Genomic DNA, 26,179 nt, shown 5'->3' with positions numbered 1-26,179 from the left:
ACCTTCTAATATATCGATTGAATCCAGGTTTAACTCACTGTTTGAGTGTGGTGCCACATTACTACGTGATCCGACTCAGAAAACGCCCAGGATCTGGCCAACAAGTAGGAGAAAAATGCGAAAGCATGAGGCAGATGATGGCAAATACCAGACCTAACCCAAACCTAACCGGTGTCATCCTCCAAAATATAGATTGAATCCAGGTTTAACTCACTGTTTCAGAGTGGTTCTACATTACTACGTGTTCCAACCCAGAAAACGCCCAGTACCTGGCCAACAAGTATGCGAAAAATGCGAAAGTATGAGCCAGATGATGGCAAATACCAGACCTAACCCTGACCTAACCGGTGTCATCCTCCAAAATAAAGATTGAAACCAAGATAAACTCACTGTTTCAGTGTGGTACCACATTACTGCGTGATCGAAACCAGAAAACGCCCTGGATCTGGCCATCAAGTATGCGAAAAATGCGGAAGCATGAGCCAGATGATGGCAAATACCAGATCTAACCCAGACCTAACCGGTGTCATCCTCCAAAGTATAGATTGAATCCAGGTTTAACTCACTGTTTCAGAGTGGTTCTACATTACTACGTGATCCAAACCAGAAAACGCCCAGGATCTGGCCAACTAGTATGCGAAAAATGCGAAAGTATGAGCCAGATGATGGCAAACACCAGACCTAACCCAAACCTAACCGGTGTTATCCTCTAAAATATAGATTCTATCCAGGTTTAACTCACTGTTGCTGTGTGGAACCACATTACTACGTGATCCAAACCAGAAAACGCCCAGGATCTGGCCAACAAGTAGGTGAAAAATGCGAAAGTATGAGCCAGATGATGGCAAATACCAGACCTAACCCAGACCTAACCGGTGTCATCCTCCAAAATATAGATTGAATCCAGGTTTAACTCACTGTTTCAGAGTGGTTCTACATCACTACGTGATCCAAACCAGAAAACGCCCAGGATCTGGCCAACTAGTATGCGAAAAATGCGAAAGTATGAGCCAGATGATGGCAAATACCAGACCTAACCCTGACCTAACCCTGACCTAACCGGTGTCATCCTCCAAAATAAAGATTGAAACCAAGATAAACTCACAGTTTCAGTGTGGTACCACATTACTGCGTGCTCAAAACCAGAAAACGCCCTGGATCTGGCTATCAAGTATGCGAAAAATGCGGAAGCATGAGCCAGATGATGGCAAATACCAGATCTAACCCAAACCTAAACGGTGTTACCCTCTAATATATACATCGAATCCAGGATTACTTCACTGTTTCATTGCGGTACCACACTACTACACGATCCAACCCAGATAACGCCCAGGATCTGGCCAACAAGTATGCGAAAAATGCGGAAGCATGAGCCAGATGATGGCAAATACCAGGCCTAACCCAAACCTAACCGGTGTTACCCTCTAATATATAGATCGAATCCAGGATTACTTCACTGTTTTAGTGGGTTACCACACTACTACCTGATCCAACCCAGAAAACGCCCAGGATCTTGCCAACAAGTATGCGAAAAATGCGAAAGTATGAGCCAGATGATGGCAAATACCAGACCTAACCCTGACCTAACCGGTGTTATCCTCTAAAATATAGATTCTATCCAGGTTTAACTCACTGTTGCTGTGTGGAACCACATTACTACGTGATCCAAACCAGAAAACGCCCAGGATCTGGCCAATAAGTATGCGAAAAATGCGAAAGCATGAGTGGGATGATGGCAAATACCAGACCTAACCCAGATCCAGCCGGTATTATCCTCTAAAATATAGATTGAATCCTGGTTTAACACACTGTTTAAGTGTGATACCACATTGCTATGTGAGCCAAACCAGAAAACGCCCAGGATCGGGCCGACAAGTATGCGAAAATTGCGAAAGAATGCGCCAGATGATGGCAAATACCAGACCTAACGCAAACCTAACCGGTGTTACCCTCTAATATATAGATCGAATCCAGGATTAACTCACTGTTTCAGTGTGGTACCACATTACTACGTGATCCAAACCAGATAACGCCTAGGATCTGGGAAACAAGTATGCGAAAAATGCGAAAGCATGAGGCAGGCGATGGCAAATACCAGACCCAACCCCGATCTCATTGCTGTTATCCTCTATAATATAGATTGAATCTAGGATTAACTCACTGTTTAAGTGTGATACCACATTGCTATGTGATCCAAACCAGAAAACGCCCAGGATCTGGCCAACAAGTAGGCGAAAAATGCGAAAGTATGAGACAGATGATGGCAAATACCAGACCTAACCCTGACCTCACCGCTGTTATCCTCTAAAATATAGATTGAATCCAGGTTTAACTCATGTGGCTGGGTGGTACCACATTACTACGCGAACCAAACCAGAAAACGCCCTGGATCTGGCCAACAAGTACGCGAAAAATGTGAAAGGATGCGCCAGATGATGGCAAATACCAGACCTAACCCAAACCTAACCGGTGCTACCTTCTAATATATCGATTGAATCCAGGTTTAACTCACTGTTTGAGTGTGGTGCCACATTACTACGTGATCCGACCCAGAAAACGCCCAGGATCTGGCCAACAAGTAGGAGAAAAATGCGAAAGCATGAGGCAGATGATGGCAAATACCAGACCTATCCCAAACCTAACCGGTGTTACCCTCTAATATATAGATCGAATCCAGGATTAACTCACTGTTTCAGTGTGGTACCACATTACTACGTGATCCAAACCAGAAAACGCGCTGGATCTGGCGAACAAGTATGCGAAAAGTGCGAAAGTATGAGACAGACGATGGCAAATACCAGACCTAACCCAAACCTTACAGGTGTTACCCTCTAATATATAGATCGAATCCAGGATTAACTCACTGTTTCAGTGTGGTACCACATTACTACGTGATCCAAACCAGAAAACGCGCTTGATCTGGCCAACAAGTATGCGAAAAGTGCGAAAGTATGTGGCAGACGATGGCAAATACCAGACCTAACCCTGACCTAACCGGTGTAATCCTCTAAAATATCGATTGAATCCAGGTTTAACTCACTGTTCGAGTGTGGTGCCACATTACTACGTGATCCGACCCAGAAAACGCCCAGGATCTGGCCAACAAGTAGGAGAAAAATGCGAAAGCGTGAGGCAGATGATGGCAAATACCAGACCTAACCCTGACCTCACCGCTGTTATCCTCTAAAATATAGATTGAATCCAGGTTTAACTCATGTGGCTGGGTGGTACCACATTACTACGCGAACCAAACCAAAAAACGCCCTGGATCTGGCCAACAAGTACGCGAAAAATGTGAAAGGATGAGCCAGATGATGGCAAATACCAGACCTAACCCAAACCTAACCGGTGCTACCTTCTAATATATCGATTGAATCCAGGTTTAACTCACTGTTTCAGTGTGGTACCATATTACTGCCTGATCCAAACCAGAAAACGCCCAGGTTCTGGCCAACAAGTATGCGAAATATGCGAAAGTATGAGCCTGATGATGGCAATTACCAGACCTAACCCTGACCTAACCGGTGTTATCCTCTAAAATATAGATTGAATCCAGGATTACTTCACTGTTTCAGTGCGCTACCACACTACTACGTGATCCAACCCAGAATATGCCCAGTATCTGGCCAACAAGTAGGTTAAAAATGCGAAAGTATGAGCCAGATGATGGCAAATCTCAGACCTAACACTGACCTAACCGGTGTTATCCTCTAATATATAGGTCGAATCCAGGATTAACTCGCTGTTTCAGTGTGGTACCACATTACTACGTGATCCAAACCAGAAAACGCCCAGGATCTGGCCGACAAGTATGCGAAAATTGCGAAAGAATGCGCCAGATGATGGCAAATACCAGACCTAACACAAACCTAACCGGTGTTACCCTCTAATATATAGATCGAATCCAGGATTAACTCACTGTTTCAGTGTGGTACCACATTACTACGTGATCCAACCCAGAATATGCCCAGTATCTGGCCAACAAGTAGGTTAAAAATGCGAAAGTATGAGCCAGATGATGGCAAATCCCAGACCTAACACTGACCTAACCGGTGTTATCCTCTAAAATATAGATTGAATCCAGGTTTAACTCATGTGGCTGTGTGGTACCACATTACTACGTGAACCAAACCAGAAAACGCCCTGGATCTGGCCAAAAAGTACGCGAAAAATGCGAAAGGATGTGCCAGATGATGGCAAATACCAGACCTAACCCAAACCTAACCGGTGCTACCCTCTAATATATAGATCGAATCCAGGATTAACTCACTGTTTCAGTGTGGTACCACATTGCTACGTGATCCAAACCAGAAAACGCGCTGGAGCTGTCCAACAAGTATGCGAAAAGTGCGAAAGTATGAGCCAGATGATGTCAAATACCAGACCTATCCCAAACCTAACCGGTGTCATCCTCCAAAATATAGATTGGATCAAAGATAAACTCACTGTTTCAGTGTGGTGCCACATTACTACGTGATCCGACCCAGAAAACGCCCAGGATCTGGCCAACAAGTAGGAGAAAAATGCGAAAGCATGAGGCAGATGATGGCAAATACCAGACCTATCCCAAACCTAACCGGTGTTACCCTCTAATATATAGATCGAATCCAGGATTAACTCACTGTTTCAGTGTGGTACCACATTACTACGTGATCCAAACCAGAAAACGCGCTGGATCTGGCGAACAAGTATGCGAGAAGTGCGAAAGTATGAGACAGACGATGGCAAATACCAGACCTAACCCAAACGTTACAGGTGTTACCCTCTAATATATAGATCGAATCCAGGATTAACTCACTGTTTCAGTGTGGTACCACATTACTACGTGATCCAAACCAGAAAACGCGCTTGATCTGGCCAACAAGTATGCGAAAAGTGCGAAAGTATGTGGCAGACGATGGCAAATACCAGACCTAACCCTGACCTAACCGGTGTAATCCTCTAAAATATCGATTGAATCCAGGTTTAACTCACTGTTCGAGTGTGGTGCCACATTACTACGTGATCCGACCCAGAAAACGCCCAGGATCTGGCCAACAAGTAGGAGAAAAATGCGAAAGCGTGAGGCAGATGATGGCAAATACCAGACCTAACCGAAACCTAACCGGTGTTACCCTCTAATATCTAGATCGAATCTAGGATTATCTCACTGTTTCAGTGTGGTACCACATTACTGCGTGATCCAAACCAGAAAACGCGCTGGATCTGGCCAACAAGTATGCGAAAAGTGCGAAAGTATGAGGCAGACGATGGCAAATACCAGACCTAACCCTGACCTAACCGGTGTTATCCTCTAAAATATAGATTGAATCCAGGTTTAACTCACTGTTTGAGTGTGGTGCCACATTACTACGTGATCCAACCCACAAAACGCCCAGGATCTGGCCAACAAGTAGGAGAAAAATGCGAAAGCATGAGGCAGATGATGGCAAATACCAGACCTAACCCTGACCTAACCGCTGTTATCCTCTAAAATATAGATTGAATCCAGGTTTAACTCACTGTTTAAGTGTGATACCACATTGCTATGTGAGCAAAACCAGAAAACGCCCAGGATCTGGCCGACAAGTATGCGAAAATTGCGATAGAATGCGCCAGATGATGGCAAATACCAGACCTAACACAAACCTAACCGGTGTTACCCTCTAATATATAGATCGAATCCAGGATTAACTCACCGTTTCAGTGTGGTACCACATTACTACGTGATCCAACCCAGAATATGCCCAGTATCTGGCCAACAAGTAGGTGAAAAATGCGAAAGTATGAGCCAGATGATGACAAATCCCAGACCTAACCCTGACCTAACCGGTGTTATCCTCTAAAATATAGATTGAATCCAGGTTTAACTCATGTGGCTGTGTGGTACCACATTACTACGTGAGCCAAACCAGAAAACGCCCTGGATCTGGCCAACAAGTACGCGAAAAATGCGAAAGCATGAGGCAGATGATGGCAAATACCAGACCTATCCCAAACCTAACCGGTGTTACCCTCTAATATATAGATCGAATCCAGGATTAACTCATGTGGCTGTGTGGTACCACATTACTACGTGATCCAAACCAGAAAACGCGCTGGATCTGGCGAACAAGTATGCGAAAAGTGCGAAAGTATGAGACAGACGATGGCAAATACCAGACCTAACCCAAACCTTACAGGTGTTACCCTCTAATATATAGATCGAATCCAGGATTTACTCACTGTTTCAGTGTGGTACCACATTACTACGTGATCCAAACCAGAAAACGCGCTTGATCTGGCCAACAAGTATCCGAAAAGTGCGAAAGTATGTGGCAGACGATGGCAAATACCAGACCTAACCCTGACCTAACCGGTGTAATCCTCTAAAATATCGATTGAATCCAGGTTTAACTCACTGTTCGAGTGTGGTGCCACATTACTACGTGATCCGACCCAGAAATCGCCCAGGATCTGGCCAACAAGTAGGAGAAAAATTCGAAAGCATGAGGCAGATGATGGCAAATACCAGACCTATCCCAAACCTAACCGTTGTTACCCTCTAATATATAGATCGAATCCAGGTTTAACTCATGTGGCTGTGTGGTACCACATTACTACGTGATCCAAACCAGAAAACGCGCTGGATCTGGCCAACAAGTATGCGAAAAGTGCGAAAGTATGAGGCAGACGATGGCAAATACCAGACCTAACCCTGACCTAACCGGTGTTACCCTCTAATATATAGATCGAATCCAGGATTACTTCACTGTTTCAGTGCGGTACCACATTAGCACGTGATCAACCCAAAGAACGCCCAGTATCTGGCCAACAAGTAGGCGAAAAATGCGAAAGCATGAGACAGATGATGGCAAATACCAGACCAAACCCAGACCTAACTGGTGTTATCCTCTAAAATATAGATAGAATCCAGGTTTAACTCACTGTTTAAGTGTGATACCACATTGCTATGTGATCCAAACCAGAAAACGCCCAGGATCTGGCCAACAAGTATGCGAAAAAAGCGAAAGTATGAGGCAGGCGATGGCAAATACCAGACCCAACCTTGATCTCACCGCTGTTATCCTCTAAAATATAGATCGAATCCAGGATTACTTCACTGTTTCAGTGCGGTACCACATTACCACGTGATCCAAACCAGAAAACGCCCAGGATCTGGCTAAGAAGTATGCGAAAAGTGCGAAAGCATGAGCAAGATGATGGCAATTACCAGACCTAACCCTGACCTAACCGGTGTTATCCTCTAAAATATAGATTGAATCCAGGTTTAACTCACAGCTTCAGAGTGGTTCTACATTACTACGCGATACAAACCAGAAAACGCCCAGGATCTGGCCAGCAAGTATGCGAAATATGCGAAAGTATGAGCCGGATGGTGACAAATACCAGACCTAACCCTGACCTAACCGGTGTTACCCTCTAATATATAGATCGAATACAGGATTAACTCACAGTTTCAGTGTGGTACCACATTACTACGTGATCCAAACCAGAAAACGCCCTGGATCTGGCCAACAAGTATGCGAAAAAAGCGAAAGTATGAGGCAGGCGATGGCAAATACCAGACCCAACCTTGATCTCACCGCTGTTATCCTCTAAAATATAGATCGAATCCAGGATTAACTCACTGTTTCAGTGTGGTACCACATTACTACGTGATCCAAACCAGAAAACGCGCTGGATCTGGCCAACAAGTATGCGAAAAATGCGAAAGTATGAGGCAGATGATGGCAAATACCAGACCTAACCCAAACCTAACCGGTGTTACCCTCTAATATATAGATCGAATCCAGGATTACTTCACTGTTTCAGTGCGGTACCACATTACCACGTGATCCAACCCAGAGAACGCCCAGTATCTGGCCAATAAGTAGGCGAAAAAAGCGAAAGTATGAGACAGATGATGGCTAATACCATACCTAACCCAGACCTAACCGGTGCTATCCTCTAAAATACAGATTGAGTCCAGGTTTAACTCACTGTTTAAGTGTGATACCACATTGCTATGTGATCCAAACCAGAAAACGCCCAGGATCTGGCCAACAAGTATGCGAAAACTACGAAAGTATGAGCCAGATGATGGCAAATACCAGACCTAACCCAAACCTAACCGGTGTTACCCTCTGTCATATAGATCGAATCCAGGATTACTTCACTGTTTCAGTGCGGTACCACATTACCACGTGATCCAAACCAGAAAACGCCCACGATCTGGCTAAGAAGTATGCGAAAAATGCGAAAGCATGAGCAAGATGATGGCAAATACCAGACCTAACCCTGACCTAACCGGTGTTATCCTCTAAAATATAGATTGAATCCAGGTTTAACTCACAGCTTCAGAGTGGTTCTACATTACTACGTGATACAAACCAGAAAACGCCCAGGATCTGGCCAGCAAGTATGCGAAATATGCGAAAGTATGAGCCGGATGGTGACAAATACCAGACCTAACCCTGACCTAACCGGTGTTACCCTCTAATATATAGATCGAATACAGGATTAACTCACAGTTTCAGTGTGGTACCACATTACTACGTGATCCAAACCAGAAAACGCCCTGGATCTGGCCAACAAGTATGCGAAAAAAGCGAAAGTATGAGGCAGGCGATGGCAAATACCAGACCCAACCTTGATCTCACCGCTGTTATCCTCTAAAATATAGATCGAATCCAGGATTAACTCACTGTTTCAGTGTGGTACCACATTACTGCGTGATCCAAACCAGAAAACACGCTGGATCTGGCCAACAAGTATGCGAAAAATGCGAAAGTATGAGGCAGATGATGGCAAATACCAGACCTAACCCAAACCTAACCGGTGTTACCCTCTAATATATAGATCGAATCCATGATTACTTCACAGTTTCAGTGCGGTACCACATTACCACGTGATCCAACCCAGAGAACGCCCAGTATCTGGCCAATAAGTAGGCGAAAAAAGCGAAAGTATGAGACAGATGATGGCTAATACCATACCTAACCCAGACCTAACCGGTGCTATCCTCTAAAATACAGATTGATTCCAGGTTTAACTCACTGTTTAAGTGTGATACCACATTGCTATGTGATCCAAACCAGAAAACGCCCAGGATCTGGCCAACAAGTATGCGAAAACTACGAAAGTATGAGCCAGATGATGGCAAATACCAGACCTAACCCAAACCTAACCGGTGTTACCCTCTGTCATATAGATCGAATCCAGGATTACTTCACTGTTTCAGTGCGGTACCACATTACCACGTGATCCAAACCAGAAAACGCCCAGGATCTGGCCAAGAAGTATGCGAAAAATGCGAAAGCATGAGCAAGATGGTGGCAAATACCAGACCTAACCCAAACCTAACCGGTGTTACCCTCTAATATATAGATCGAATCCAGGATTACTTCACTGTTTCAGTGTGGTACCACATTACCACGTGATCTAACCCAGAAAACGCCCAGTATCTGACCAACAAGTAGGTGAAAAATGCGAAAGTATGATCCAGATGATGGCAAATAGCAGACCTAACCCTGACCTAACCGGTGTTATCCTCTAAAATATAGATTGAATCCAGGTTTAACTCATGTGGCTGAGTGGTACCACACTACTGCGTGATCCAAACCAGAGAACGTCCTGGATCTGGCCAACAAGTATGCGAAAAATTGCGAAAGTATGAGCCAGATGATGGCAAATACCAGACCTAACCCAATCCTAACCGGTGTTACACTCTAATATATAGATCAAATCCAGGATTACCTCACTGTTTCAGTGTGGTACCACATTACTACGTGATCCAATCCAGAAAACGCCCTGGATCTGGCCAACAAGTATGCGAAAAATGCAAAAGTATGAGGCAGGCGATGGCAAATTCCAGACCTAACCCAAACCTAACCGGTGTTACCCTCTAATATATAGATCGAATCCAGGATTTCTTCACTGTTTTAGTGGGTTACCACACTACTACCTGATCCAACCCAGAAAACGCCCAGGATCTGGCCAACAAGTATGCGAAAAATGCGAAAGTATGAGCCAGAAGATGGCAAATACGAGACCTAACCCTGACCTAACCGGTGTTATCCTCTAAAATATAGATTGAATCCAGGTTTAACTCACTGCTGGGGTGTGGGGCCACATTACTATGTGATCCAACCCAGAAAACGCGCAGTATCTGGCCAACAAGTATGCGTAAAATGCGAAAGTATGTGGCAGACGATGGCAAATACCAGACCTAACCCTGACCTAACCGGTGTAATCCTCTAAAATATCGATTGAATCCAGGTTTAACTCACTGTTCGAGTGTGGTGCCACATTACTACGTGATCCGACCCAGAAAACGCCCAGGATCTGGCCAACAAGTAGGAGAAAAATGCGAAAGCATGAGGCAGATGATGGCAAATACCAGACCTAACCCAAACCTAACCGGTGTTACCCTCTAATATCTAGATCGAATCTAGGATTATCTCACTGTTTCAGTGTGGTACCACATTACTGCGTGATCCAAACCAGAAAACGCGCTGGATCTGGCCAACAAGTATGCGAAAAGTGCGAAAGTATGAGGCAGACGATGGCAAATACCAGACCTAACCCTGACCTAACCGGTGTTATCCTCTAAAATATAGATTGAATCCAGGTTTAACTCACTGTTTGGGTGTGGGGCCACATTACTATGTGATCCAACCCAGAAAACGCGCTGTATCTGGCCAACAAGTAGGCGAAAAATGCGAAAGTATGAGACAGATGATGGCAAATACCAGACCAGAACCCTGCCCTCACCGCTGTTATCCTCTAAAATATAGATTGAATCCAGGTTTAACTCACTGTTTAAGTGTGATACCACATTGCTATGTGATCCAAACCAGAAAACGCCCAGGATCTGGCCAACAAGTATGCGAAAATTGCGAAAGTATGAGCCAGATTCCCTCAGGGGCTGCCAGCCTTTCAGCTGCAGTACGGGCTTAACGAACCCGGGGTACCCGAGTCATACACACACCGTAAGCCTCCTGTTGGTCGTCACAACGACCCATTCACAATTCCCTATTGGTTTTGTGAATGGTACGTGACGGCAGGAGGAACGGGGGTCTTGGCTTAACCGCCTGGGCCACGAGTATGGCGACTCTATAAAATCGCCCTCCAATCCTAAGCTATGGTGCGCGGCGATGGGATGCATGGTTGGGGGAGAAGGCCCAATCCCAAGCGACCACCTCCGGGGAACCTGCCGAACCCCCGGAGTATTAGGCTTACCCGGGTAAGGCGGCTCTGCCCGGGTGGACCTTTATTTCCGACCATCTCGTGGGATTCTTATGGACACAGAAAATAAAATGGGGATGGGGCGGGTTTTATCGGTTGGAGAGGACGGAGACGGGGTTGGGGTTAGGGTGGCGGCGCTCGCGCCCCACTCAGCGCCAGGTCCGGCTTCGTGGAGGGTGGAGGAGGACGACGAGACGGCGTCGGTCTCGTCCTTCTCCTCCAGCACGAGCCACATAGGCTCTAAGAGGAAGAGGACGGGGCAGGCCGTCGTCGAGGTGGGCGGGGCGATGAGCCCGTCGGTGAGGCTGAGTTGCCTCAGGGACGAGGTGACCGAGGAGATATCGGAGAGGATCTCCTCGTCCCTGAGGCGGGTGGAGAAAGTCGCCGCTGCCTGCGCCTTTAAGGGGCAGAAAAGCGGTGGCGCGGAGGCCCTGAAGGCCGCGGCGGCGGAAATGAGGGAGGCGGCGCGGTAGCTCAGAGGGCGGAACGCCCGTCTGCAGCTCCTGTTGGAGGAGGAGCGACAGGGGAGGAGGAGGGCAGAGGCGCTGTGGAACAGCGCGGCTCTCCCTCCCATCCTCCCTCCTCCTCCACCGCCGCGTCCCTCGGCGGAGGTAAATAAGCGGAGTGCGGCGGCAGTGGTGCGGGGCACCGCGGGCCCCTCCACCCGCACTCCGCCCGTGAAGAAGTCCCCGTCCTCCTCAGAAGACGATCTTCTGAGGAGGATTGGGGACATGATTGATGGCAAGCTGGCCGCCTTCCGGGAGGAGCTCCTCGCCGGAAGAGCGGTCAGCAGGAAGGCGGTGCCTCCCCGACCTGTTCCGGTACAGTCGGGGAAGGCAAAGAAGGGCGGAGTGAAGGCTCCGCCCAGCGTTGCGGCACCAGGGCCCCGGGTCGCGACCCCCAAGGGGGGTGGTGTACCCGTGGTCGCGGTGGTCGCGTCCTCCACGGCACCCTCCCAAGGGGGGGTGGCGTGGAGTGAGGTGGTGTGGCGGAAGGCGAAGCGGGCGGCGAGGAAGGCCTCGCAACCGCAGCCTCCGCCTCCGCCGCCGGCGGCCAAGGTAAACGCCGCGAAGGTCGGGAAGGCACGACCAGGTCGTCCCCCAAAAACGGCAGCGGTGACGCTGACCGTTGCGCAGGGGGGCGACCTGACCCTCGCGGAGGCGATGCGGCTCGCCAGGGAGAATATCTCCCTGGAAGAGCTGGGCATCGCCTCCGTGAGGGCGAAGAGGGCCGTGACCGGGGGTCTCTTGCTGGAGATCCCCGGTGCAGAAGGCGGCGCGAAGGCGAATCGTCTCGCCCAGAGGCTCCGGGAGCAGCTGGGCGAGCGAGGTGTCCGGGTCGCCCGGCCCACGAAGCGCACGGAGATGCGCGTTTGTGGGCTGGACGACTCGGTCAGCGCACAGGATGTGTCCCGTGCCCTTGCGAGGGCGGGGGACTGTCCTGTGCAGGACCTGCGGATCGGAGAGATCCGCAGGTCGCCCTCCGGCCTCGGGTCGGTGTGGGCCCGGTGCCCCCTCTCCGCCGCCCGTAAGGTGGCGGAATCCGGGAGGGTGTTGGTGGGGTGGGTTTCGGCGCGAGTGGAAATCCTCGCGCCGCGCCCGCTCCAGTGTCACCGCTGCCTCGAATTGGGGCACGTGAGGCAGTGGTGCACCTCGCCGGTGGACCGCAGCGGTCAGTGTTACCGCTGCGGTGCCAAAGAGCACCGTGCGAGCCAGTGCTCGGCGGCCCCCCACTGCCCGCTGTGTGCGGACATGGGGAGGCCAGCCGATCACAGGGTGGGGAGCAAGAAGTGCTCCCCCCCCTCCCGGAAGGAGAGGAAGAGGCGGGCTGCACCGGCTCCGGTGCCGAGGGCGGTGGCATCGTCCTCCATGGAGGTGGACGGTGCTACGGGGACGGACGGCCGGGAGGAGGCTGGCGCGGCCATTAATTAATGCCGCCCCGCCTCCTCCTCCAGGCCAACCTCAACCACTGCCGCGCGGCACAGGACTTGATGTCCCAAGTCCTCGCGGAGTGGGGGGTTGGCCTGGCGGTCGCCGCCGAGCCGTACCGCGTCCCTGATCACCCTCATTGGGTGGGCGACGCGGACGGCTTGGTGGCGACGGTATGGGGAGGGGGCGACGGGTCCCCACCGTTCTCCTTGTTGGAGCGCGGTCGGGGATTCGTCGCCGTGGACTGGGGGGGAGTCGCAGTGGTGGGGTGCTACATTTCGCCCCGTAGCGGTCACGCTGCGTTCGAGCTGAACTTGGCCGAGGTCGCGGCATGCGTGCAGCGCTACGCAGCCCGGCCGGTGCTGGTCCTGGGGGATTTTAATGCCAAGTCGGTGGCTTGGGGATCCCCCAGGACCTCCGTTCGCGGCGGGATCCTGGGCGATTGGGCGGCGGGGCTCGACCTCCGGGTATTGAACCGGGGGTCGGAGCACACATGCGTGCGGCGATATGGGGGGTCCATCGTGGATGTTGGATTCGCGACCCCCAACGCCGTGCGCATGGTGTCGGGTTGGCACGTGGTCGCGGGGGCAGAGACACTCTCCGATCACCGGTACATCCGGATGGAGGTCTCTGCCGCCGCGAGTGCATCCCGACACGGCCGCCTGCGTGGCACCCCACCACGCCGCTGGGCGCTTCGGCGCCTGGACAAGGACGCCCTGATGGCAGCTGCCCTCGCTGCAACTTGGCCGCAGGGAGCGGCCGAGTTGCCGAGCATAGAGGAGGAGGTCGCCCGGCTCGGAGCATTGGTCGCGGGTATTTGCGACGCGGCGATGCCTCGGGTCGGGCGGGCTTCTCCTCGCCGGGCGGTGTACTGGTGGTCGGACGCGATCGCGGAGTTGCGAGTCGCGACTGTCCGCGCCCGACGCCAGTACACCCGCGCGCGCCGTCGTCAACGTACAGGCGACGGCGTGGCGCGAGCGAGGGCAGCTGATGACCTGTATGGAGCATACCGCGTGGCGCGGGTTGCTCTGCAGGTCGCCATCAAACGGGCCAAGACCCAGGCATGGAAGGAGCTCCTCCAGACCCTTGATGACGATCCATGGGGGCGCCCATATAAGGTGGTGCTGAATAAGCTCCGCCCGTGGGCGCCCCCCGTCACCGAGGGTCTTGACCCCCGGCTGCTGGAGGACGTGGTCAATACACTCTTCCCAATTGGGGAGAGGGGACCGCGTCCTCCGGCGGCGGCGGCTGTCCCAGTGGAGTGGACGGCCGAGCTGGGGGTCACGCAGGAGGAGCTGGCAGCGGCCATCAGACGGCTCGGGGTTCGTAACACGGCCCCGGGTCCGGATGGTGTGCCCGGCCGGGTTTGGGTCTTGACACAGGGCGTCCTTGGGGCCGACCTCAGGCGGTTGTTCGACCGCTGCCTGAGGGACGGGCGATTCCCCCCCAGTTGGAAGGTGGCGAGGATGGTCCTCCTCCGGAAGGAGGGTCGGCCCGCGGAGTCTCCCTCCGCATACCGGCCCATTTGTCTCCTCGACGAGGTGGGCAAGCTCTTCGAGCGTGTGATTGCTGCCCGCCTCGTCGAGCACCTGTCGCGGGGTGATCCCGGTCTGGCCGACTGCCAGTTCGGTTTCCGGGGGGGCCGATCGACTATCGACGCGATAGGTCGTGTGAGGGCCCTCTCGGAGGCGGCCGTCTCCCGGGGAGGGGTGGCATTGGCAATATCCTTGGATATTGCCAATGCCTTTAACACCCTCCCCTGGGAAGAGATAAGGAGGGGGCTCGAATATCATCGAGTCCCCCCTTGTCTCAGGGCGGTCGTCGGGGATTATCTCCGCGGCAGGTGGATCGAGTATCCGGGCCGGGATGGTGATATGCGGAGGGAGGTGTACTGCGGTGTTCCGCAGGGGTCGGTCCTCGGGCCACTCCTGTGGAACATCGCGTACGACTCGGTGTTGCGGGCCGGCCTCCCCGACGGCGTCAGCACGGTGTGTTATGCGGATGACACACTGGTGCTGGCCGTCGGGGCGCACTGGGGGAGGGCCATGCGTCGCGCGGAGGAGGGGTCGCAACGCGTCGTCGACCGGATCAGGGGGATGGGGATGACGGTGGCGGTCCATAAGACCGAGGTGATTGCGTTTCATTCACCTCGGCAGGATCCGCCACCCCCTCTGATTCGGGTGGGTGGGGCTGACATCGAGGTGAAGCCCCAGATCAGGTATCTGGGGCTGATCCTCGATAGCCACTGGCGTTTCGAGAAGCATTTCCGCTGCCTGGTCCCCCGGTTGGAAAGGATGGTTGCGGCTCTGGGCCGGATCCTGCCCAACCTGGGGGGCCCGGCGGGCCGAGTTCGTCGCCTCTATGTGGCAATGGTCCAGTCGGTGGCCCTATACGGGGCCCCCGTCTGGGCGGACGACCTGGCTGCCTCCCGGCGCAGCATGACTATGCTGCGTCGGGTGCAGAGGCGCATGGCGCTCAGGGTCGTCCGCGGGTATCGGACCATGTCACATGAGGCGGCGACGGTTCTAGCGGGGATGCCGCCCATGGACCTGCTCGCGCGGTCGCACGCGGTGATGTACCGGCACCGCGTCGACCGTCGCGCGGGGGTGGGGGCGGTCCCGGGCGGGCAGGAACCTGCTTGGGGCGATTTGAAGCGCCAGGCCCGGCAGTCCGTGTTGCTCGCGTGGCAGGAGCGGCTGGCTCTGCCAACCGCGGGGCACCGGACTGTCGGGGCTGTTCGGCCACTCCTGAAGGAGTGGCTGGACAGAGGCCATGGCAGCCTCACCTACCGGCTGGCACAGGTATTTTCCGGGCATGGCAGCTTCGGAAGATACCTGTGCCTGATAGGGAAGGAGCCGACGGCGCGTTGCTGCCACTGCGACGCTGAGCAGGACACGGCGGATCATACCCTGGAGGTATGCCCCGCGTGGGAGGGGGAGCGCCGTGTCCTGGTCGGCGTCGTCGGGCGGGATGTCTCGCTGCCGGGCGTGGTGCGCGCCATGCTCGGCAGCGAGGAGAAGTGGAGGGCCGTGGCCTCCTTCTGCGAGAACGTAATGTTGCAGAAGGAGGCCGCGGGGAGGGAGCGCGCCGCTGAAGCTCGCGCTCGTGCGGTGGCCCGAGGTCGTCGCCCGGTCGCGAGGCGTCGCGGGCGGCCGCCTCGGCGTGGCGGATGACCTAGGCTGGGAGGGGGGTCCTGAGGGGACCCTCCTCCCGCCAGGCGGCGCCGGGTCGGACCGGTTGGGGGTAGGAGTGCCTCCCCCTACCGGTCCGACGCAAGGGGAGGCACCCTCGGCGGTCTGGTGCGGCCATGAACGCCCGGCCGCCGAGGGGTGGAAAGGGGGTCGCGGGCGGTTGCGAGTTGGGGCTCGCAGCCGCCACTAAACGCGGCCCCGGGACGGATAGCGGCGGGATGGAGTGGCCCCGTCCCGCCGCTATGAGGCAGTGTGTCTACTGGGGGGACCGATTGTCCCGCCGGGGGATGGGCGCGAAAGCGCGGGCACGGGGAGGATACCGGAAGAATGCTTCGAGCGATTCCCGGTATCCTCCCAAAGCGTGCCGATGGGTCACCGTGGGGTTTTTAGTGGGTAGGTCCCGCGCCTGTCGTTGTACGGGCGCGGGGAATCCCACACACCCCTCCCACCTCTCCCCAAGGAGGAGGGAGGGAGTCTTTCGAAGATTTTCCCCACGACAAAAAAAAAAAAAAAAAAAAGTATGAGCCAGATGATGGCAAATACCAGACCTAACCCAAACCTAACCGGTGTTACCCTCTAATATATAGATCGAATCCAGGATTACTTCACTGTTTTAGTGGGTTACCACACTACTACCTGATCCAACCCAGAAAACGCCCAGGATCTGGCCAACAAGTATGCGAAAAATGCGTAAGTATGAGCCAGATGATGGCAAATACCAGACCTAACCCTGACCTAACCGGTGTTATCATCTAAAATATAGATTCTATCCAGGTTTAACTCACTGTTGCTGTGTGGAACCACATTACTACGTGATCCAAACCAGAAAACGCCCGGGATCTGGCCAATAAGTATGCGAAAAATGCGAAAGCATGAGTGGGATGATGGCAAATACCAGACCTAACCCAGATCCAGCCGGTATTATCCTCTAAAATATAGATTGAATCCAGGTTTAACTCACTGTTAAAGTGTGATACCACATTGCTATGTGAGCCAAACCAGAAAACGCCCAGGATCTGGCCGACAAGTATGCGAAAATTGCGAAAGAATGCGCCAGATGATGGCAAATACCAGACCTAACACAAACCTAACCGGTGTTACCCTCTAATATATAGATCGAATCCAGGATTAACTCACTGTTTCAGTGTGGTACCACATTACTACGTGATCCAACCCTGAATATGCCCAGTATCTGGCCAACAAGTAGGTTAAAAATGCGAAAGTATGAGCCAGATGATGGCAAATCCCAGACCTAACCCTGACCTAACCGGTGTTACCCTCTAATATATAGATTGAATCCAGGTTTAACTCATGTGGCTGTGTGGTACCACATTACTACGTGAACCAAACCAGAAAACGCCCTGGATCTGGCCAACAAGTACGCGAAAAATGCGAAAGGATGAGCCAGATGATGGCAAATACCAGACCTAACCCAAACCTAACCGGTGCTACCCTCTAATATATAGATCGAATCCAGGATTAACTCACTGTTTCAGTGTCGTACCACATTACTACGTGATCCAAACCAGAAAACGTGCTGGAGCTGTCCAACAAGTATGCGAAAAGTGCGAAAGTATGAGGCAGACGATGGCAAATACCAGACCTAACCCTGACCTAACCGGTGTTATCCTCTAAAATATCGATTGAATCCAGGTTTAACTCACTGTTTGAGTGTGGTGCCACATTACTACGTGATCCGACCCAGAAAACGCCCAGGATCTGGCCAACAAGTAGGAGAAAAATGCGAAAGCATGAGGCAGATGATGGCAAATACCAGACCTATCCCAAACCTAACCGGTGTTACCCTCTAATATATAGATTGAATCCAGGTTTAACTCATGTGGCTGTGTGGTACCACATTACTACGTGAACCAAACCAGAAAACGCCCTGGATCTGGCCAACAAGTACGCGAAAAATGCGAAAGGATGAGCCAGATGATGGCAAATACCAGACCTAACCCAAACCTAACCGGTGCTACCCTCTAATATATAGATCGAATCCAGGATTAACTCACTGTTTCAGCGTGGTACCACATTACTACGTGATCCAAACCAGAAAACGGGCTGGATCTGTCCAACAAGTATGCGAAAAGTGCGAAAGTATGAGGCCGACGATGGCAAATACCAGACCTAACCCTGACCTAACCCGTGTTATCCTCTAAAATATCGATTGAATCCAGGTTTAGCTCACTGTTTAAGTGTGATACCACATTGCTATGTGATCCAAACCAGAAAACGCCCAGGATCTGGCCAACAAGTATGCGAAAATTGCGAAAGTATGAGCCAGATGATGGCAAATACCAGACATAACCCAAACCTAACCGGTGTTACCCTCTAATATATAGATCGAATCCAGGATTACTTCACTGTTTCAGTGCGGTACCACATTTCCACGTGATCCATCCTAGAAAACGCCCAGTATCTGGCCAACAAGTAGGCGAAAAATGCCAAAGTATGAGACAGATGATGGCAAATACCAGACCTAACCCAGACCTCACCGGTGTTATCCTCCAAAATATAGATTGAATCCAGGTTTAACTCACTGTCTAAGTGTGATACCACATTGCTATGTGATCCAAACCAGAAAGCGCCCAGGATCTGGACAACAAGTATGCGAAAATTGCGAAAGTATGAGCCAGATGATGGCAAATACCAGACATAACCCAAACCTAACTGGTGTTACCCTCTAATATATAGATCGAATCCAGGATTACTTCACTGTTTCAGTGCGGTACCACATTACCACGTGATCCAAACCAGAAAACGCCCACGATCTGGCTAAGAAGTATGCCAAAAATGCGAAAGCATGAGCAAGATGATGGCAAATACCAGACCTAACCCTGACCTAACCGGTGTTATCCTCTAAAATATAGATTGAATCCAGGTTTAACTCACAGCTTCAGAGTGGTTCTACATTACTACGTGATACAAACCAGAAAACGCCCAGGATCTGGCCAGCAAGTATGCGAAATATGCGAAAGTATGAGCCGGATGGTGACAAATACCAGACCTAACCCTGACCTAACCGGTGTTACCCTCTAATATATAGATCGAATACAGGATTACTTCACTGTTTCAGTGCGGTACCACATTACCACGTGATCTAACCCAGAAAACGCCCAGTATCTGACCAACAAGTAGGTGAAAAATGCGAAAGTATGAGCCAGATGATGGCAAATACCAGACCTAACCCAATCCTAACCGGTGTTACCCTCTAATATATAGATCAAATCCAGGATTACCTCACTGTTTCAGTGTGGTACCACATTACTACGTGATCCAATCCAGAAAACGCCCTGGATCTGGCCAACAAGTATGCGAAAAATGCAAAAGTATGAGGCAGGCGATGGCAAATACCAGACCTAACCCAAACCTAACCGGTGTTACCCTCTAATATATAGATCGAATCCAGGATTACTTCACTGTTTTAGTGGGTTACCACACTACTACCTGATCCAACCCAGAAAACGCCCAGGATCTGGCCAACAAGTATGCGAAAAATGCGAAAGTATGAGCCAGAAGATGGCAAATACCAGACCTAACCCTGACCTAACCGGTGTTATCTTCTAAAATATAGATTGAATCCAGGTTTAACTCACTGCTGGGGTGTGGGGCCACATTACTATGTGATCCAACCCAGAAAACGCGCAGTATCTGGCCAACAAGTATGCGTAAAATGCGAAAGTATGTGGCAGACGATGGCAAATACCAGACCTAACCCTGACCTAACCGGTGTAATCCTCTAAAATATCGATTGAATCCAGGTTTAACTCACTGTTCGAGTGTGGTGCCACATTACTACGTGATCCGACCCAGAAAACGCCCAGGATCTGGCCAACAAGTAGGAGAAAAATGCGAAAGCATGAGGCAGATGATGGCAAATACCAGACCTAACCCAAACCTAACCGGTGCTACCCTCTAATATATAGATCGAATCCAGGATTATCTCACTGTTTCAGTGTGGTACCACATTACTGCGTGATCCAAACCAGAAAACGCGCTGGATCTGGCCAACAAGTATGCGAAAAGTGCGAAAGTATGAGGCAGACGATGGCAAATACCAGACCTAACCCTGACCTAACCGGTGTTATCCTCTAAAATATAGATTGAATCCAGGTTTAGCTCACTGTTTGAGTGTGGTGCCACATTACTACGTGATCCGACCCAGAAAACGCCCAGGATCTGGCCAACAAGTAGGAGAAAAATGCGAAAGCATGAGGCAGATGATGGCAAATACCAGACCTATCCCAAACCTAACCGGTGTTACCCTCTAATATATAGATTGAATCCAGGTTTAACTCATGTGGCTGTGTGGTACCACATTACTACGTGAACCAAACCAGAAAACGCCCTGGATCTGGCCAACAAGTACGCGAAAAATGCGAAAGGATGAGCCAGATGATGGCAAATACCAGACCTAACCCAAACCTAACCGGTGCTACCCTCTAATATATAGATCGAATCCAGGATTAACTCACTGTTTCAGTGTGGTACCACATTACTACGTGATCCAAACCAGAAAGCGGGCTGGATCTGTCCAACAAGTATGCGAAAAGTGCGAAAGTATGAGGCCGACGATGGCAAATACCAGACCTAACCCTGACCTAACCCGTGTTATCCTCTAAAATATCGATTGAATCCAGGTTTAGCTCACTGTTTAAGTGTGATACCACATTGCTATGTGATCCAAACCAGAAAACGCCCAGGATCTGGCCAACAAGTATGCGAAAATTGCGAAAGTATGAGCCAGATGATGGCAAATACCAGACATAACCCAAACCTAACCGGTGTTACCCTCTAATATATAGATCGAATCCAGGATTACTTCACTGTTTCAGTGCGGTACCACATTTCCACGTGATCCATCCCAGAAAACGCCCAGTATCTGGCCAACAAGTAGGCGAAAAATGCCAAAGTATGAGACAGATGATGGCAAATACCAGACCTAACCCAGACCTCACCGGTGTTATCCTCCAAAATATAGATTGAATCCAGGTTTAACTCACTGTCTAAGTGTGATACCACATTGCTATGTGATCCAAACCAGAAAGCGCCCAGGATCTGGACAACAAGTATGCGAAAATTGCGAAAGTATGAGCCAGATGATGGCAAATACCAGACATAACCCAAACCTAACTGGTGTTACCCTCTAATATATAGATCGAATCCAGGATTACTTCACTGTTTCAGTGCGGTACCACATTACCACGTGATCCAAACCAGAAAACGCCCACGATCTGGCTAAGAAGTATGCCAAAAATGCGAAAGCATGAGCAAGATGATGGCAAATACCAGACCTAACCCTGACCTAACCGGTGTTATCCTCTAAAATATAGATTGAATCCAGGTTTAACTCACAGCTTCAGAGTGGTTCTACATTACTACGTGATACAAACCAGAAAACGCCCAGGATCTGGCCAGCAAGTATGCGAAATATGCGAAAGTATGAGCCGGATGGTGACAAATACCAGACCTAACCCTGACCTAACCGGTGTTACCCTCTAATATATAGATCGAATACAGGATTACTTCACTGTTTCAGTGCGGTACCACATTACCACGTGATCTAACCCAGAAAACGCCCAGTATCTGACCAACAAGTAGGTGAAAAATGCGAAAGTATGAGCCAGATGATGGCAAATACCAGACCTAACCCAATCCTAACCGGTGTTACACTCTAATATATAGATCAAATCCAGGATTACCTCACTGTTTCAGTGTGGTACCACATTACTACGTGATCCAATCCAGAAAACGCCCTGGATCTGGCCAACAAGAATGCGAAAAATGCAAAAGTATGAGGCAGGCGATGGCAAATACCAGACCTAACCCAAACCTAACCGGTGTTACCCTCTAATATATAGATCGAATCCAGGATTACTTCACTGTTTTAGTGGGTTACCACACTACTACCTGATCCAACCCAGAAAACGCCCAGTATCTGACCAACAAGTAGGTGAAAAATGCGAAAGTATGAGCCAGATGATGGCAAATACCAGACCTAACCCAATCCTAACCGGTGTTACCCTCTAATATATAGATCAAATCCAGGATTACCTCACTGTTTCAGTGTGGTACCACATTACTACGTGATCCAATCCAGAAAACGCCCTGGATCTGGCCAACAAGTATGCGAAAAATGCAAAAGTATGAGGCAGGCGATGGCAAATACCAGACCTAACCCAAACCTAACCGGTGTTACCCTCTAATATATAGATCGAATCCAGGATTACTTCACTGTTTTAGTGGGTTACCACACTACTACCTGATCCAACCCAGAAAACGCCCAGGATCTGGCCAACAAGTATGCGAAAAATGCGAAAGTATGAGCCAGAAGATGGCAAATACCAGACCTAACCCTGACCTAACCGGTGTTATCTTCTAAAATATAGATTGAATCCAGGTTTAACTCACTGCTGGGGTGTGGGGCCACATTACTATGTGATCCAACCCAGAAAACGCGCAGTATCTGGCCAACAAGTATGCGTAAAATGCGAAAGTATGTGGCAGACGATGGCAAATACCAGACCTAACCCTGACCTAACCGGTGTAATCCTCTAAAATATCGATTGAATCCAGGTTTAACTCACTGTTCGAGTGTGGTGCCACATTACTACGTGATCCGACCCAGAAAACGCCCAGGATCTGGCCAACAAGTAGGAGAAAAATGCGAAAGCATGAGGCAGATGATGGCAAATACCAGACCTAACCCAAACCTAACCGGTGTTACCCTCTAATATCTAGATCGAATCTAGGATTATCTCACTGTTTCAGTGTGGTACCACATTACTGCGTGATCCAAACCAGAAAACGCGCTGGATCTGGCCAACAAGTATGCGAAAAGTGCGAAAGTATGAGGCAGACGATGGCAAATACCAGACCTAACCCTGACCTAACCGGTGTTATCCTCTAAAATATAGATTGAATCCAGGTTTAGCTCACTGTTTGAGTGTGGTGCCACATTACTACGTGATCCGACCCAGAAAACGCCCAGGATCTGGCCAACAAGTAGGAGAAAAATGCGAAAGCATGAGGCAGATGATGGCAAATACCAGACCTATCCCAAACCTAACCGGTGTTACCCTCTAATATATAGATTGAATCCAGGTTTAACTCATGTGGCTGTGTGGTACCACATTACTACGTGAACCAAACCAGAAAACGCCCTGGATCTGGCCAACAAGTACGCGAAAAATGCGAAAGGATGAGCCAGATGATGGCAAATACCAGACCTAACCCAAACCTAACCGGTGCTACCCTCTAATATATAGATCGAATCCAGGATTAACTCACTGTTTCAGTGTGGTACCACATTACTACGTGATCCAAACCAGAAAACGGGCTGGATCTGTCCAACAAGTATGCGAAAAGTGCGAAAGTATGAGGCCGACGATGGCAAATACCAGACCTAACCCTGACCTAACCCGTGTTATCCTCTAAAATATCGATTGAATCCAGGTTTAGCTCACTGTTTAAGTGTGATACCACATTGCTATGTGATCCAAACCAGAAAACGCCCAGGATCTGGCCAACAAGTATGCGAAAATTGCGAAAGTATGAGCCAGATGATGGCAAATACCAGACATAACCCAAACCTAACCGGTGTTACCCTCTAATATATAGATCGAATCCAGGATTACTTCACTGTTTCAGTGCGGTACCACATTTCCACGTGATCCATCCCAGAAAACGCCCAGTATCTGGCCAACAAGTAGGCGAAAAATGCCAAAGTATGAGACAGATGATGGCAAATACCAGACCTAACCCAGACCTCACCGGTGTTATCCTCCAAAATATAGATTGAATCCAGGTTTAACTCACTGTCTAAGTGTGATACCACATTGCTATGTGATCCAAACCAGAAAGCGCCCAGGATCTGGACAACAAGTATGCGAAAATTGCGAAAGTATGAGCCAGATGATGGCAAATACCAGACATAACCCAAACCTAACTGGTGTTACCCTCTAATATATAGATCGAATCCAGGATTACTTCACTCTTTCAGTGCGGTACCACATTACCACGTGATCCAAACCAGAAAACGCCCACGATCTGGCTAAGAAGTATGCCAAAAATGCGAAAGCATGAGCAAGATGATGGCAAATACCAGACCTAACCCTGACCTAACCGGTGTTATCCTCTAAAATATAGATTGAATCCAGGTTTAACTCACAGCTTCAGAGTGGTTCTACATTACTACGTGATACAAACCAGAAAACGCCCAGGATCTGGCCAGCAAGTATGCGAAATATGCGAAAGTATGAGCCGGATGGTGACAAATACCAGACCTAACCCTGACCTAACCGGTGTTACCCTCTAATATATAGATCGAATACAGGATTACTTCACTGTTTCAGTGCGGTACCACATTACCACGTGATCTAACCCAGAAAACGCCCAGTATCTGACCAACAAGTAGGTGAAAAATGCGAAAGTATGAGCCAGATGATGGCAAATACCAGACCTAACCCAATCCTAACCGGTGTTACACTCTAATATATAGATCAAATCCAGGATTACCTCACTGTTTCAGTGTGGTACCACATTACTACGTGATCCAATCCAGAAAACGCCCTGGATCTGGCCAACGAGAATGCGAAAAATGCAAAAGTATGAGGCAGGCGATGGCAAATACCAGACCTAACCCAAACCTAACCTGTGTTACCCTCTAATATATAGATCGAATCCAGGATTACTTCACTGTTTTAGTGGGTTACCACACTACTACCTGATCCAACCCAGAAAACGCCCAGGATCTGGCCAACAAGTATGCGAAAAATGCGAAAGTATGAGCCAGAAGATGGCAAATACCAGACCTAACCCTGACCTAACCGGTGTTATCTTCTAAAATATAGATTGAATCCAGGTTTAACTCACTGCTGGGGTGTGGGGCCACATTACTATGTGATCCAACCCAGAAAACGCGCAGTATCTGGCCAACAAGTATGCGTAAAATGCGAAAGTATGTGGCAGACGATGGCAAATACCAGACCTAACCCTGACCTAACCGGTGTAATCCTCTAAAATATCGATTGAATCCAGGTTTAACTCACTGTTCGAGTGTGGTGCCACATTACTACGTGATCCGACCCAGAAAACGCCCAGGATCTGGCCAACAAGTAGGAGAAAAATGCGAAAGCATGAGGCAGATGATGGCAAATACCAGACCTAACCCAAACCTAACCGGTGTTACCCTCTAATATCTAGATCGAATCTAGGATTATCTCACTGTTTCAGTGTGGTACCACATTACTGCGTGATCCAAACCAGAAAACGCGCTGGATCTGGCCAACAAGTATGCGAAAAGTGCGAAAGTATGAGGCAGACGATGGCAAATACCAGACCTAACCCTGACCTAACTGGTGTTATCCTCTAAAATATAGATTGAATCCAGGTTTAGCTCACTGTTTGAGTGTGGTGCCACATTACTACGTGATCCAACCCACAAAACGCCCAGGAGCTGGCCAACAACTAGGAGAAAAATGCGAAAGCATGAGGCAGATGATGGCAAATACCAGAAATAACCCTGACCTAACCGGTGTTATCCTCTAAAATATAGATTGAATCCAGGTTTAACTCACTGTTTGGGTGTGGGGCCACATTACTATGTGATCCAACCCAGAAAACGCGCAGTATCTGGCCAACAAGTAGGCGAAAAATGCGAAAGTATGAGACAGATGATGGCAAATACCAGACCAGAACCCTGCCCTCACCGCTGTTATCCTCTAAAATATAGATTGAATCCAGGTTTAACTCACTATTTAAGTGTGATACCACATTGCTATGTGATCCAAACCAGAAAACGCCCAGGATCTGGCCAACAAGTATGCGAAAATTGCGAAAGTATGAGCC

The sequence above is a fragment of the Colletes latitarsis genome, unplaced genomic scaffold (genome assembly GCF_051014445.1).
Source record: "Colletes latitarsis isolate SP2378_abdomen unplaced genomic scaffold, iyColLati1 scaffold0021, whole genome shotgun sequence".
NCBI lineage: Eukaryota > Metazoa > Arthropoda > Insecta > Hymenoptera > Colletidae > Colletes > Colletes latitarsis.
The sequence above is the reverse complement of the archived record's forward strand: the minus strand, read 5'-3'. Positions refer to the sequence as shown.